Below are 16,787 nucleotides of genomic sequence, written 5' to 3' on the forward strand. Positions count from 1 at the left end.
CAGCGCCGCCGCGCCGCTGCGGTCGGCGCATGTACTCGAGGGCGAACATGATCTCTGTGTGCATCTCCGCCGCAGCGGGTGGTCAGTTTCAACACCTAAAATATTCTTACTTCGTGCCCTTAACCCACCCACTGGAACCTTAGAAACGGTGGCCAAAATCTAAACCTCAATCTAGAAGCAAAAGGCCTTTACTCCCTTCCTGTGATGCCACCGCACCTAGCCCGGTTGACCATACCACACCAAGCACTGAGACTGCAAGGCTGAAGAAGCGACGACCGCCAAGGCAAGGTGCGTTGACATCGAAATGACGCTGGTGAACGAAATGACGCTGCCATCGTCTCCCCTCTTGCCGGTCACGCTATCCCTGGTTGCAATAAAGAAGTTCAGACCGAATGAACTTGATCATGGAGTTGTAATATACACTTAAGGCAGATGACTTCAGTGACTCTAGTCGATCTTTACTCGGCATGTCCGTGAAATAAGTAACGCGGCCAGCAAAAAGAGCGAAAACAACAGTCATGCTCGCCTTTCCCTCTGGCACAGCGACTGTCAGTGTCGAGAAAAGGGGTGGCTAGGTACGAAGCTACGATGTCAGCCCACACATCAGCAGCTCATCGCGGGCGTTGCTGGGCGCCGCGGGTTGTGTCGGAAGCCACGAAATCCTACGTTGGCGTTTCATTCCGGCCGGATGGCGCGTGACGAATGTGCAGATATTAACCATGAAATGGATCTTGAAATATAAAAGGCAGTCGAAAGTCACAGCTTACTGCGCCCTGTCTTGGTGTTTCCTTCTGCGCTATGCGCTCCATGATTTGTCTGAGTATGTACATGAATGACTTCATCTTTTACGAACAGACGCTGCGGATACCTGCAAAATTAAAAACAGGAAACGGCTGTTCTTCCTTGGAATGTGCGCTTTGTATAAGGCTTATGACGCCGTTTGCATTTCTTTGCTCAAACAAAGACGATGCCTCTTTTCGGAACAAATGTCGTAGAGAGCTTTTATACCTGAGAAAACGAAAGCAAGAAACGCATGGCCAATTGTGATCAAATGGATAGCGTTGCTGCAGACTAGCCAACTTTCATGACTGTGGACTCGGTGTATGTCATGATGGCCCTGTGAGACGTTTAGAGCGGCAAGGGGACGGATAATATGCCGTGAGAGAATTCTGCAGTGATAGAGACGCATTATGGCAGAGGTGGGTGGTTGCTGCAGAGAACATCAGAAGCGTATTTAGGCGCCAGAGTCTTGCGCGTACTCTTTATAAGAAGTCAGGCTGTGATGCATTCTATTTCTTCATGGCGCAAGTGACAATAAACGCCAGTGCCATTTCGTTACCTCAGCCACAGAGCGACACAAGAGGGCAGCATTTGAAGGCGATCAAGACATGCATGCACTTCGGTCGCTTACACTTCGTCAAGAAAGGTAATACTCCCGTAGATACGAAACTGCAGAGCAGTAACGCTAACGGTTGCGCGATTTATCAGATGTGGTGCGCCCCGTTTGTTTCTTCCTTACAAAAAAAAATCAAGAAAACAAATTGCTTCAGTAGGCCAAGTAATCAGAGGAGAGGGCACGTGGATGACACCGGTGCTATGGGGACTAGTGGGTGCTGATCATTATCCCCGACTGTTTTTTTTTTTTTTTGCCTTCGGGAAAGTCGGACATTGCAACATGCACAACGTGTAAACAGGGTCTTCTCCTCTCTCACCTTCACAAGGTGATCTCGCCCTCTCCTCATGAGGCAAGGTTGAGCACCGACGGTACATCCGGCTGCCACGCTGGGAACCTAACCTTTCAACATGGCTTGGCATCTGCCTTGGTATCTGCCTTACCCTGTTCGTACTGGCAATCGGGGTGCAACCGGCACACCGTCGCCGAGAACATGCGGACAGTTTGAGACAGTCTTGCGGACCGTCTTGCCTGGTGACGGGATGAGGGTGTTGAAAATCTCTCATGCTGTGGTGTCAGTTTGACTGAACCTTTTTTGTCGTGTGTCGGTGGTGGTGGTGTGTGGTATGCTTGTGTAGATTGACGCCACGTTTCATGGAACATGTGGCGCTCATAAACCTCGTTTTTTTTTCGATCTCCAAAGGAAGTCAAGCTTGGGAATTGGACGAAAACGATGTATAAATAATGCTCTGGTTTGTTTTTATCGCATTAGTCAGGCGCACAGCACGCTACTGGGGCTAAGGGCTAACCTTATTTTAAGCAGCTAAGGCGCATGACTTTTCAGGCTCAGACACTATTGCCTAAATCATGCTTCCATGCAGAATGCTTTTTCTTGCCATGCAGTGAACAAAAGCGTATGTTTCCTCAAGTCTAAAGGGCGATTCTTACGCAAACGTGTAGGATTGTGGTTAAATGGATATAACTGTTGCACAAGGACCCATTTGTTCAACGTGTAGATCTAGGCCCTATAGAGCTGACTCAGTTAAGAAGAACGCGCGTGCCCACCGCACAAAGAAGGTTAAATCTGTACCAGATGCATATACACACAGGCGCGCGCGCGCGCCCGCACGCACCACACACGCTACACACACACACACACGCACGCACGTACACAAACACACCAATCCGCGGTGTGAATATGGGTCGAACACTGACGATCTTCAGTGGCTGATAGCATCGCTGGTATTCTTAACACTTTGGCTCAGCGATGTATTGCTCCCTCCCTTTGCGGTGAAGGATACTAGAGCATAACGGCGATGTCTACCAAGCAGATAGGACGCTCATCCAAGCACTCTAATCAGAGACTATTCATACGGTGAACTTTCGCTCACAAAACAGAGATGTACACTCGCCGACGGCTACAGTAAACTGCAAGCTTGGCAATTGTAAATCAGATTTCCTCCGGCTCTAGGCAGTGCTTTACTTAAAAAAATGCGGTAAATTTTCTAAATAACCAGCTTGAAATTCGCCAACAATAGTGCACATTATATAGATAGTTGGGTCTTATAGCGATTTTTCGTAAACAGCCCTGTCACGTCACGTATACGAGCTCTTTCTATTCCGCCGCGTAAGACCAAACCCAGACCAGAGAAATATAATACGTTTCTTGGCACGAATCGCCAAGCACACTTGTGTGCTTTTATGTGCTGTGTTTTTTTCATATTCTTTTAAAATGCTTTGTTTTTCGAATATTCAACGACCTCAAAGGACGTTGCTTACTCGTCGCATACTGAATTTTGAGCAACAATTTTTGATGTATTAACTATCAGCCATACCTGTACGCGTTCAAGACTTGCACTTAAGAACAGAAGGTTCCTATGGCAGTTTTTACCATGGCATCTCATTCTTTATGAATAAATTTCATCTACATCATAAATATAATTATTCAAAATATAAACCTCAAACCCGAAGTCTGTAAAACTGGTCTCAGCTAGTTGCTTCACACTAACATATTCCAAAGACGGCGCAGAAGGAAGCAAGGACGCAGGCACTAGTCCTGTGGTTTTCATCTGGCATCTGTGTCCTGGTTGTCCTTAGCGCCTTTTTCCGGATCCGTTGAAAACCACAAGACTGAGCACCAATGTCTTTCAGCAAGCACCAACATAAAAAATATGGTAATCGTGGGAAATTTTTACTCCAGCAATTCGACAGCCTATATGTTAGTTTGGTGAGCTTGGCAGAGGGTAATTTATTTCGTGCTTCAGGATCAAATTTTCGAAGCTCCCAGCTAGCACAAACCTAGAAAATGTTTTAAGGTCCAGTTAGCCGTGTCAGGGAAGAGACTGCTGGAACAATCTCACGTGAGCATCAGGACGAATGTGACTGCAGTCTGTACTAGCTGCCTAGTACAGTGAGTAGTTTACTACTTCGGATTCTTTCCAAAACGTATCTGCTGAAAAGAGGCTATGCCACTTATCCCGTGTCCGTGAAACAGATGATCCCATACAATGCTATTTAAGTCTTTCCCAAGTTGTACAACTTTCAAGTTGCGCACACTGTAATCGCTTTCGTCCGCAAAATCACTCGATCAGTGGCAGCGCCAACCTGCAACTTCCCTCGACCCCTTCCATTTACCCCCTAGATATCTCTAGGGCATTAACTAAACCCCCTGCCCTCATGATCATGCACCTTAGACATGTTCGCCTACTCACTTTCTGTACTGTCGACCTAGTACAGAGTCCTCTTCATGCACTCTTGAGTGGTTTTCGCTCAAAAAGCCTTACATCCTTGAGACACCAGGTTCACAACTCAGGGAGCTTCTCGCCTCTTAAAGGAGAAAATTCTCCGAAAACAGCTTTCACGCGGAAGCTCACAAAAATTGCCCTGTATTCGCTTTGTTATGGGCATTGCAGTTCTCCGCCTTTCCCCATGGCGTGGCCGCCTTCCCGCCTCCAATGCCGACGCCGGATAATTTTAGTGCGAAAGCACTTGACAGGGACAAACCCAACCAAGAATCTTGTGCGGTCTCTGAACTTCAGGGTGCAGAAATTGAATAAATATTGCCGCAACTCGGTTTCGAAACTGCAGCGGCTTGAAAAGGTCAGCTTCGCTGGCCACTGCACGAGAACACTATGCTCTCGCCGCAGCCGACCACGCATCGTGTTAAATTGCAGCCCACTCTCGTAATTTGCATTGCACATCGTCGTCTTTATCAACTTCCACCTGCGGGCCGAACACATCAAATGAGCTTAACCTCGATCAGAGTTTAACTTAAGTAATATCGTCGCCAGACGTGCCGACGTCTGAGCAAAGCTAAACACTGAGCCGAACAGGCTAAACACAAGCTTTCGCATGTAAGCTCGGTTTAACTATGTTAAAACCATGCCACTTTTTTTTTGGTATGTTAGCACTAACAACAACATGTCGTGAGAAGGGCCAAGATGCGCGTTATAACGAGTGGACATACCTACTGCTCCTTTCCTTGCTACACGAGCTCTGGAAAAAGACGCGACCGTGGTTACAAGTTAATATGCTACAATGACAGGGACAGGAAAACTGAACGCTCAATGCGAATCATAGCAATTATTGTTACACACTTTGACGAGCAGTTTGTTTGTTCACAAGCGACTATACATTTATCGAAATCAGCGCCAGCGAGCACTAGAAAACCAAAATATTTATATAATAAATACAGAACAATTCCATAATTGCATGCCCATCTTCTTAAATTGCTCTATTCGAGAAACTGCTAAAGTGAGATGTCATTAGTTAACTTTCAGGCTGGTTATTCATACTTCTGGCGCAAACACGATATTAAATCTGGAATTTATTGTATGGCGCAACAAAGGACTATAGATACACTTGTCCTGGTTTACGCGCCTAGAACAATGATGTGGTGGCTCAGTGTATTCATTAGTGTCAATTCTGACTCGCCCGCGAAAAGAATAAGAAGCCCCGCCGCGGTGGCACAGTGGCTATGGTGCTCGGCTGCTGGCCCGAAAGACGCGGGTTCGATCCCGGCTGCGGCGGCTGAATTTCGATGGAGGCGAAATTCTAGAGGCCCGTGTACTGTGCGATGTCAGTGCACGTTAAAGAACCCCAGGTGGTCGAAATTTCCGGAGCCCTTCACTACGGCGTCCCTCATAGCCTCAGTCGCTTTGGGACGTTAAACCCCAATAAACCAAACCAAAAGAATAAGAAGGAATATCATGAAAGCATCGAATTGCCGACTTCCCGAGATAGGGACACGTGCTTGTCCTAGTAGAGCAGCTGCCGTGATGTGGTGCCTGATGCTGCAATAGATAAAACGAAGTTCGTTGTTTTGATTTTTTTTTCGTTTTTTGCATAAGCATAATTCATGAGCGTTCTAAACTCTGCTACCTTTCTTTATGGTGTGCCTTATCGTTGTGTTGAAGTGTAGTGAACTGATGCGTCGCTGTCAGTTTTATCATAATGCCGGCCTTCGTGACAAGTCCAATTTTAGAGAGTGGTTAAATCCTAGCAGTGCGGTATGTGTTATCTTTTTTCTCTAACTACGGAGAACAGCTATAAATTGTGGTTTTCGTTTGCTGGGAATCTTTGAGCTATGCATAGGATAATCATGACGGCCAACTCCGCCATTCGCCAAAGTGTTCGAGGTTCCATATTTTTAATGCTTAAGTAAAGGACGAAAATTTGACTGACTCACTCAGGAAAGATCGCTAAGCATCGTGAGTCTAAACGGCCTCTAGATCGTCTAACTCGTCATGTTAGGTCGGTATCTGTCACCACCAGAAAGAAATAACGCATGGTGGTTGACCACAAACAGTGGGAATATTAAACTAACTCTTTTCTGCAACCTGCTATGTTCCCAATCCGCTTGATAGCTACTATACAGCTTGAGAAACGCGCAGGTACCGACGGCAGCGTTGTAGCCACTGAAGAGGAAGGAACATTATCTCTCCACTTCAGCGGACGCTGATAATTTCAGAGCGTTGTTTATGTGGTCACTCGTCTGGTGTTCTTAAGCTGTAGCAATAGGCCAAATAAAAATTCTAGAGTGATGAAGTTGCCACCAACAACAACAACGGGATTTGGGGGAAAGAGGGGAACGCGCAGGGGAGGGAATTTTTTGGTGGTTATGCTCTAGAAACTTTATGTCGGAGTATGCTGAGGACATAACGAGTCTGCAGCAAGGACTCTGCTGGTTTTGCAGCCTACGTGGAGCACTGCTCTCGTCGTCAGAGCGAATTGGCTGCAAGGAAATAAGAGGGCAAATGCAAAGCTAGTTAGACCAGAAGAAGTGATTTCCCTCTCAGGGCATTTGCCCCGAAGTCATTTTGCTCGTAGACAGGACAGGTCTGCGCATTTTAGTTCTTGAATGGGTCCCAGGTTCCGAACTTAGTTTTGGATGACCTTGGTGGCCTTGATAATAGCACAGTAAGAAAATCACCCAGGAGCAAAATAGACATTACGTTTGAGTCATGCCTTTAACCTTCTATGTTCCGCTGCCTACACAGAAGGAAAAATCATGCCCCCTTCCCCGGTTACAATGCCCGCCTGAATTATCGCGTCCGCAGGACTTATACTCCGATGCATGCCTTTTTCAATTGACAAGTATTTTTTTGTGCTAGACAATGTAGAACACGTGCGAAACTTATGAAACTTACGGCAGATAACTTCGCGAAGCAAAGCATCCATGGAAGATCTTGCTATGCGAACACAAAGACCTCTCAATTCCAGCTGCGCTAAATTTTCTTAGCGGAAGACTGTGCGGGGAAATTGAACAGTTTTTTGAAGTGCAGACTATATACACAACATAGGAATCTATTCATTCTTGCTGTGCGTTCCAGTTTGCTTCGTTACCTCTGGTGTTCACAAGATATAAACTGAAGGAAAGGCCCTTAAGACGTGAGCAGTGCTCCGGGGATGAAGAATCGATCGCGACGTTTATACGGTGTGCCTGCTACTGCATGTTAGGGCCCATACTGAAGGGCACAAAGGCGGGACGCAGTTGGATCACATAACCACACCGCACGTTGTTAGGAGAACCTACTCCGGAGTAAACATAAATAACAGTATGAGTGGCCCTTACGCCTGCAGTTCGCAACCAGTGGCAAAGTACCTGTCCATCATCGAAATACCTGTCCATCATATTCAATAAGTCCTTATCATCTGCTACTGTCCCTTCTTCATGGAAATTAGCCAAAGTGCTCCCTCTTTATAAATCCGGTGATAGGCAATGCTTGTTTAACTATAGACCGATTTCTTTGACATCACAATCATGCAAAATGTTGGAACACGTCATTCATAAACACATCATGCTTTTTCTTGAATCCAGTAATTTGCTATCTAACTTTCAGCATGGGTTTAGGCGTGGTTTTAGTACGGTAACACAATTAACAGAATTCACTCATGATATATTACTTAACCTCGATATCGGCAACCAAGTTGATGCCATTTTTATAGATTTCTCGAAAGCGTTCGATACTGTTCTACATTCCAAACTTCTTGCTAAACTAAATGCTGTACTAAACAATCCTCACTTGGTTGATTGGATTTCTAGCTTTCTCTCATCCCGTTCCCAGTTCGTATCTTATAATTCTTCTCATTCCGCTGCTGTTGATGTGACGTCAGGAGTGCCTCAGGGTTCCGTCCTTGGACCGCTACTCTTTTTAATATATATAAATGACTTGCCACATAACATTTCTTCTAACATTCGTCTTTACGCTGATGACTGCGTTTTATACGAAGTAATTAATGGCCCTAATGATCATCGTCACCTCCAAGAGTCATTTGCTATGTTTTGTAGTTGGTGTAGTACCTGGCAAATGAGAATTAATTTCGACAAAACCGTCCTCATGTCCTTTTGTAACAAATCTTCCGTTTCCCATTTTAGTTACTCGTTCAATGGCCGTGTGGTAGATAGGGTCTCTCAGTGTAAATATCTTGGTGTCATATTCACGCATAACATGTCTTGGTCTAAACACATTGATTACGTATGTAATAAAGCACTAAAAAAACTAGGTTATCTACGACGCACGCTACCCAATTCACCAAAAGACACAAAGCTACTGTTGCATAAATCTCTAATCCGCCCTGTTCTTGATTACGCAGCTGTAGTGTGGAACCCGTACAAGCAGTTTGAAATTAACATGTTAGAAGCAGTCCAGAAAAAAGCTTTGCGTTTTATATGTCATCGTTATGATCGCGATTTCTCACCCTCTTCTACACTTCTCTCATTGAATTTAACCACGCTCTCCGCCCGTCGCCACACTGAATCACTAAAATTCTTACATTGTATCGTCAATTCATCGGTAAGGCTCTCAGTTAACCACTACATTAACTTTGCACCTTTATCATCTACAAGAAGTCATCACGAGCTAAATTTAATACCGTATTTTGCACGTACTAAGTTGTTCAAATTCAGTTTTTTTCCCCGTTCAATAGAAGCCTGGAATTCTTTACCTGGATCCATTCGTTCATCTCCAGTTCAAAGTTTTATAACTGCCATGGAAGACACATAATACCTGAATATTCCGACCGTGCCATTAACAGTTCCTTTTTTGTTTGTTACTTTTTGTGTGTTTTGAGCTTCATTGTGCTCACTTTGTACATATTGTTGTATTTTGTTACCTTTAGTATTTTGCTTTTTGTTTTTTTTCCCACTCCTGCCATAGCGCATATAATTGCGCTGCAGTATGTATAAATAAATAAATAAATAAATAAATAAAGTGGCAAGGTTCCTGCGCCGCAAAAATGCCCTCACTGCGAGGCACCCGCTTCCGACACCAATGTCCACCACCTTATGTGGACATGTCCAGGAACTTTACTGGTGCGCGCTCGAGTTCTTCAAGAGGCAGGCGTGTCTTCCAACAATGAATCTACTTTGCACGTGTGGATAACGAAAAACATTTACACCCGAAGCTTATGTGACTTTTTACATGCAATCGGGCTTCATGCGTTTTTGTAACATATTCTACCGTTAGTCACTAACACCACGTTTTATGCCGCGCGGCACACTCAGCGTCACAAATAAATAATAAATAACTGTATGATTTCTCAGCAAATGAAAACAGGAGTTTCTGTTTGGCCAACAAATATCATGTCTCGTTGTGAACTAGGCACTCTAGATATCAAGAAGACGAGTGCTGAATGGGATGAAGAAAAAAGTGGGAAAAAAAATTAAATTTCGAAAAAGAAGTAACTGTCTCACATCTCGATGGACATCTCGAATACGCTGTGAAGAATTTGATGAAGGAGGTAGTCAAAATAAAAAAAAATCCGATGGTTTAGCTCTTCTAAACCGAGTTGGACAGAGCCAAAGCTCCATGACACTTGGCTACGCTTGGTTAGACGCTTGCAACCCTCGCAGGCGTTTCAGACACATTACCAGCCGCGCTGTCACCCATGGTGAAACTGCATGCGAGAGCGGCGTCGAATCCTTACGGGAACGCCAAGTCACGTGCACAATCGCATGACCACATCTGACAAAGCGGCGGCCTGCGCACCGCGGTCGGAGGAGTGGTGCGGCGGCTGCTGCAACGGAGAGTCACGTGGTCTGAAGTCACAGCCACGCCTTCAGCGCTCTTCCTGCTGAAGGTCAAACTGCAACACCCGATGACCTTGGCGAAACGTAGCGTAGTGGAACTCTCGCTCTAAAAATAGTGGCGCGTCGTGGAAGACTCCTGAGAAAATTGGCCCTTACAAAGCGCACCGAGGGGCAAAACAGGAACGGCAAGTTCAAGAATAGAAGGTGCAGCATTACGTATCACGACGCCGCACCAATTAAACGGAGGCAGGTAAAAGAGCCGGAGCACGCTCCTAGCGACACAACAAATGCATCCATAAAGTGCGTCGGGTGCTAAGAGTGGAGGTCGAGAACACAACGGGCCCACCCAGATTAGAGCAATCTGAAAAAGAAATTAATTGAACCATTAATTTGGTTTTAAGGTCCAAGGAATGCGATTTTCACTGGGGCAGCAAAGTTTGCAAAAACGAAAAATCTAGCGTCACAACTCGTTCTGTGCCTCCGATGTCCCCAGCTGTACGGAGTACCAACTGCACAAAAATCTAGATGTGAAACGAAAGCTGACAGGCGCCGGTATCGCCTGAGAGGTAGCGACCGAAATGAAGTTAGCACGGTTGATTGCAGCATGTCATTTGAGCCAAAAAAGAAGATAAACTCTAACGAAGTGACTTGCTGGAGTAGTTGGTTCTGCATTACCCTGGAAAGCGCTGGAGGACCCAGACAGAAGGATGGCATGCACCTCAACGCGTGCGTGTGTGTGAACGTGTCTGTGAGAGCGCGGGTGCGTGCGCGCGCGCCTTCTTTTTAGTTCAAAAAACCTATTTCCAAAAATTTGAGACTGGCTCACCTGAAACAGCAGGTTTAGAGACTCGATAAGTTTTGGGCTCTGTACATGCCCCAGAACTCAGCTATAATGTTGTTTTCTAGGAAAGACATCGTTTTTGACATGTCGTTCGGAGGTGCCGCAGGCCAAGGCACATTCTTCGTGAATCACGGTGGTTACCTCTTTGCTCCATTTGCTGTCGGAGCCTTAATTACAGAGACCACCACCCTTCATCCTGCATGCGATCCCGTTTCCTTTACAAGCATTGCTTTTACTGACGATTAGAACTGCTACTTGAAATGGGCTAGCAACATTCTACTACTAACGACAAAACTGTGGACAACATGGATATCATGCACATTGGGCTTTGTGAATCCTTATGGAGAAGAAAAAATATTTATTTCAGTCACTTAGGAGGCGGCGGCGAGCGTATTCAGTTTTAGCTTATTAGACGTACGTGTGTTAAGCAGATGGCGATTTCATTTTGTGCTGTTTTTTTTTATTCAACAGTAGATTGAAACAGGTGCAGGTGCGCATTGTTTCATTCATCCAGCGCAGTAGGGGTCGGTTATTGATATAGAAGCAAAATTTCTTTTAAGCCGCGTGATTTCTTTCATCACTTAGCTGCTATCTTAATTTCCATTAAATTACCATATATAATTTTAAGTTGGACCACAGAGTTCACACAGATGAGTTTACTCGTACTAGAGCGCAGTATTTAGGAGAGAAAAGAGGAGAAAAGAAATGGTTCATGCCTGGAATGTTAAAAAAATGAATGAATTGAACAACAATTAAGCAAGAAAATCAGGACGAATGTAACATAACCACCATGTTCTAACGCTAATAGTTTAATCCTTACCACACCGAATTCTTATTAAGCCGGGTCGATGAACCAGCCGGGAGCATAGGAAAAGCGCAGTCTATGGAAACCAAAAAATTGTTGCATTTTGCCGTCCTAGGACAAATATTTCTCTCAGTGTTGCATTTTTCAAACATGTGTTCAGATACAACTCACAGCTACACTGCCTTCTACGTGTACAACGACTACACGACCTGCGCGGTTACGAGATCTCCCTTGGAAAGCATTGACCGTAAGGTTTTATCCAATATGCCTCGCCAGTTTTCCTTCGGTATGCCAATATATACGGTGCCGGCACTGCAAGGTTTATAATTCCAAACTGCATATCCTGTTTATAGGTTGGGTTCATGTCAACTAACCGCCATAACTGCAACTCAGTACGCGAACTGTTTTCATGTTACCATATGAATGTAAATTCAATAAACCAATTTATAACCACTCTTCGCTACTCGACAGCTACAGTAGATGATGTCAGTAGTATTACAATTGGTGGCGAGTGCCGCTTGGCAACTGTTCTATCAGGAACTAATGAAACGCGATAAAGATAACTGAAACACGGACAGCAAATTGAGATCATAGCCAGGGTAAGACTAAGGGTAGTGCAGGTTAAATTCACTTTGAAGGTGTGAAGAGCCTTCTTTAGAAGTACCGATCAACCTAGCTTGTATTTTATGTCCTAGAGCTAATAAGATTGTGTTTTTGGGTTGGAATTTCAATTGCCTTGTTCGTGATTATTTGCTTTTCATAGCACATGAAGGAGGAGGTTACAAGGAAAGGAAAGGCTTTAGCGCACAACTATGCCGGAAATCCCATTTTTTAAGGTGTGCTTTGTTTCCTGACCACTTCAGTTACTCTTGGAAGAGAAAGAGAGAGAAACTTCATAATAAGGAATTGGAGGAACGCCTCTGGGTCCTCGCATGACCGCACTGCACTCAGATGTTTATGTTCCCAAGGTCCATAACACTGGCAGCTCGGCCAGCGGCGATGGTCTGCACGGCTGGGTCCTCTGAGCGCAGCAGCCTCTCTCAGTCCTCTCAGGTCTTGGGTTATCTGCGCACCACGGGAGATGGTTGGCTGGGCAGAGAGAGAGGATGTGGAAGGAAGAGGTGAAGGGTTCTGCGCGTAGAGTGCAGGCAGAAGTGGAGAAGGAGTGATGATAGTGGGCTAGGTTAAAGGGGGAGGGGAAAGAGTGTCTGTAGTCGGCGCCAGAGTTTTATGTGTTTGCTATCTAGAGTTTTCTGTGTTTGGTATTATGTGGGCGGGAGCACAGCTGGCGCAAGGCTTTGTATACCTGCGTCAGCTCGCTGAATGAGTGCACGCGCTCCTTCGTGAATCCCCGATCACCTCGGGCTAAAAGGTTGATGGCCTCGCTTCCAGGATTCCCGGAGTGCGCAGGCACCCATATCCGCTCCACTTGGCGGGGTGGGGGTGCATCGGGCGAGCCCGGTATGCAAGCACAGACATAGACTCGACTTCACGCACAATTTAGAATCGCAGTTTTGGAGTCAGTGAAAATATACCGGGCTTCCGTGCGGATGATGGCAATTGCAATGAAGCCTTTCTCTGCAGCCTCTGGGGAGGTGTCTCGGCAAAAAGGTAGTGTGAGGAGGGCGGAAGAAGAGTAGTCCACCCCAGCTGCTGCCGCTTCATCACCTGCGCAGGCAGTGTCCACCCATACGGCGTCCGACTCGGAGCCGTTCGCTCGATGGAGTGCCTTCGCACGGGCTCTGCGGTGCTGTTCACGGTGGGACGGGTCCATATTCTTCGGGAGCGGCCTAGACAGCAGCTTCTGGTTAAAGGGTCGAGGGATGGCGAGGAGGGTAGGGTCGTTTGGAAGTATTCTGATTCCGAGGTAGTACAGGATATACCGACGTGTGAACATTTGCGTGAGCCTTATTTATTGCGCCTGTTGGCTCTCCACTAGTTCCCCGATCGTGATGTGGAGGCCCAGGTATAGCAATGTTTGTGTGGATGTGTTGAGGAGTAGATGAAGCGCGACTTTGAATGCCTTGCGGATCACGACTTCTAAAGCATTTATGCTGTGCTTGGATAGTTGTAGGTATGGGTAGTGTAGAGCACACGGCTGAGCACGAAGGCATGCATAAGGTGAAAGAGGTCGCACTCCTTCATGCCTCTATGGTAGCCTCAAACTCTGCGGATGAGGTGGGATATCTTGCCTCTAACCTGCTTGATTTTCTTGAGGGTGGTGGTATTTTTCCGATCGTCCTGGATGTGCAGCACGATACAAGGAGGGTGTCAACATCCTGTACAAGGTCCCCATTCGGTTCAATGCCTATGGGGGAGCGGGGGTACCGGCGGTTCTTAGGCCGGATGAGGAGCACTTCGGACTTCTCTGGAGAGCAGACAATCCGATGCTTTGTGCGTAATATTGGGTGAGAGTGGCTGCTTCCTGTAACGAGTTCTTTATGCCGCCGTCACTGCCGTGGGTGCTCCACAGTGTGATGTCGTCGGCATAAAGAGTGTAGTTCAGGTGAGAAATAGTTACCAATTTTCAGGCGAGGGGGACGAGGGTGATGTTAAACAGCAACGGGTAGAGGACGGGCCCTTGAGGGGTCCATCCTCATCTTGACGGGAAGGATCAATGAATTTATAATGAAACTTGAATACCAACTTCATAATTTATGGCTGGTGTCTTTTTTTATCGTATGTCCTTCCCTAAACCTATAATATCAAAGATGAACAGTCTAACGCCGATCAGTGACGTAAGAAAGGTGCCCTTGCACTGACGTCGAAGGCTGATGGTAACGGCAGGGCGTACGCCCTGTGGCAATGCATGCAAAAAAAAAATGTTCAAAGTAGAGCTGCTTTGAAAGTGCGCTATAAGGTCACTGCTTCGTTTAACAAAAGCCGCGTGCATGCTGGAACAGAATGTGAAAGCACAGGACGTCATTTCAAACGGATGTATTTTTAAAACATCCCGATATGTGCCTGCCCTAGTAATCCCCGGGACGAAGCACCGGACGGAAGCACGGTTGTAAAATGAAATGTTAGGAAAAAATTCAAAAATAAATTTATTACTTTGCAGTGCTCCTATGAAGGCCGCCGCTCGCTACAGCTGTCGAGTGAGTTTAAGAGGGCAAGTAAAAGTACGCCGCGTCATTTTTGAGCTGGTATTTTTTTAAGCGACATGATAAGCGTTGTCTCGTTGTGTCTGAGACTCGGACGTGCTTGGCACGCGATCCAGCATGCTGCCACGTCTGCTTCATTTGGTAGCAAGTACAATAGTTGAAGCTAGACAGCCTAGAAATCTCTACATGGAATGCAGTTAATAAAGAACGTAGTGCTGTGCGACGAGTACTTTTCCAAACCGAATCGAATAAGAATAGTTTAGCTAAAATTCGAATAGAATACGAATGGAATAGCGATTGGACCGAATTCAATACCAATCGAATATTAGTAATAATATTCCAACTAAACTAGCAGCTGCGCTAAATACTGAGGCGCCAGTGGTGGCACAACTGTACGCTAACTTCAGAATTTAAAAACTATGAAGTTAAAGCTATAGCTGCTAAAATAACCAACACTAATCTCCACTAACACTAAGTCACTATATTAAACGTAAGACAGTCAAGTTATAGGCTGGGAAATTATCCTTTACTTGGTTTTGTCTAACAGCCTTATCTCAAGCATTTGACCCCAGGAAAGCCGAGCGCCGCACCAGAGGAAGCCTTGTACACATCATAAAACCGGTGGGTACACGATGGCACGTAAACCACACCGCGGAAAATTAAGAATGGTGGCCCATATGTGCTTGCCATGGCCTCCGAGATCGGGCATCAAGGCGGGGTTTGGCAGAATTCGGCTCAGTCGAGTCGCGACCTCCACTCGTAGAGGCTATGTACAAGCATCGTGAACGCAGCCACAAACGGACCGCGTTGTTGCGCTGAGACCTTCAACTCGTTGATACTTTTCGCGGAAGGATGGTGCGCGGCGTTGGTGGGGATGTTTTTAGAAGAGTCGTGGAGGAAAACTGCGGAGCGCCTTACTGGAACCTATTGCGGGTTCCAGTAACTATTCGAGGTACTGAGAAAATATTCGATTCGTTTCGAATAATTTTGAAAATAAATTATTTCATTCGTTCCAATAATTGAATACAAGGATATTCAACTAGGTATTCTAAATTATTGAACATTCCCACACCCCAAAAACACCATCATAACAGTAAGCCAACTCTGCACTTGAGAGACGATGGTGCCGGTGATACCACTGGTCGCGTCCGGCGTGCACGACCGCCCATTATGTTCTAAATGAGATGCTAGTTTACTGCGTTAACTCCATGAATTGCAATGTTCTGCAATGCTGCCCTCACACTGCGCCAGGAAAAACGAAATGTACCTCTGCAGGTTGCCTCAAACCTAGGAGGAACGGTAAGCCGGTGAGAGGAAGAGCCATCATGGCCGCCTTACAGGCAGTGCGTATGAGCACTAATAGTATTGGAACCAATCTACTGCTTGCTTTGAGACGGTCTTTAGTTGTCACTTTAGGAGCTTCCTTTTGGGTTTGATGCCTTGTACAATCTTTACAGTGTACCGGTAATCTCTGCTTGGAATGTCGTGAATGCAACAATTTAGACCAACCAAGAATGATTAGAACATTTCTCGTCGCTTGCTTATATTTCCACTACTGTTTTCTTGATTTCTTTCACTGGGTATGGCAGACGTGTTGAGACAGCCTGACAACTTGTCCTCATGCATTAAGTGAGGCTTTCAACATTGCCGCTTCTCTTTTCCAGACTGCATGCTGTGGGTAAAAAAGGCTGCCAAATACAAAATACCCAAGCACTGCCTGGACAAGTACGAAAAGAAGTGCGACTACAGAGTTCCGCAGGGACCTCTGCAAAGACGAGGAAGAATGAAATCAGGCCGCGGAGCACGCGTATATGCATGTCAGTGACCGAAGGGCATTGTCTATTTTCATGTCTCTTGCAACTCTCATGTCGAGATTACCCGAAACCGGCAGTTGTTTTGCGATTGCGGTTTCCAGTGTGCCGACTAAAGGCGCAGCTTAACAGCAGATGGTGCTGAAACAGGGTGAAATGCTGCATAGTGTATCTTCGTGCTCCACGGGTACGCGGCCAAGTCTGATGTCGGCAACACTGCATCATCGCTTAGGTGGTAAAAGGTAAGAGATTGCTTGCAGTGGGATGAATTTAGCGTAGAAACTGGACAAGGGATAGACGAAG

General features: G+C 45.9%; 1 pseudogene; it reads left to right on the forward strand.

Moving 5' to 3' along the window:
* Positions 1 to 1,190: 1,190 nt before the first annotated feature.
* Positions 1,191 to 16,460, forward strand: LOC149334159 (uncharacterized; annotated as a pseudogene).
* Positions 16,461 to 16,787: the final 327 nt, after the last annotated feature.

The sequence above is a fragment of the Amblyomma mixtum genome, chromosome 8, assembly GCF_055824585.1.
Source record: "Amblyomma mixtum isolate Tamu chromosome 8, ASM5582458v1, whole genome shotgun sequence".
NCBI lineage: Eukaryota > Metazoa > Arthropoda > Arachnida > Ixodida > Ixodidae > Amblyomma > Amblyomma mixtum.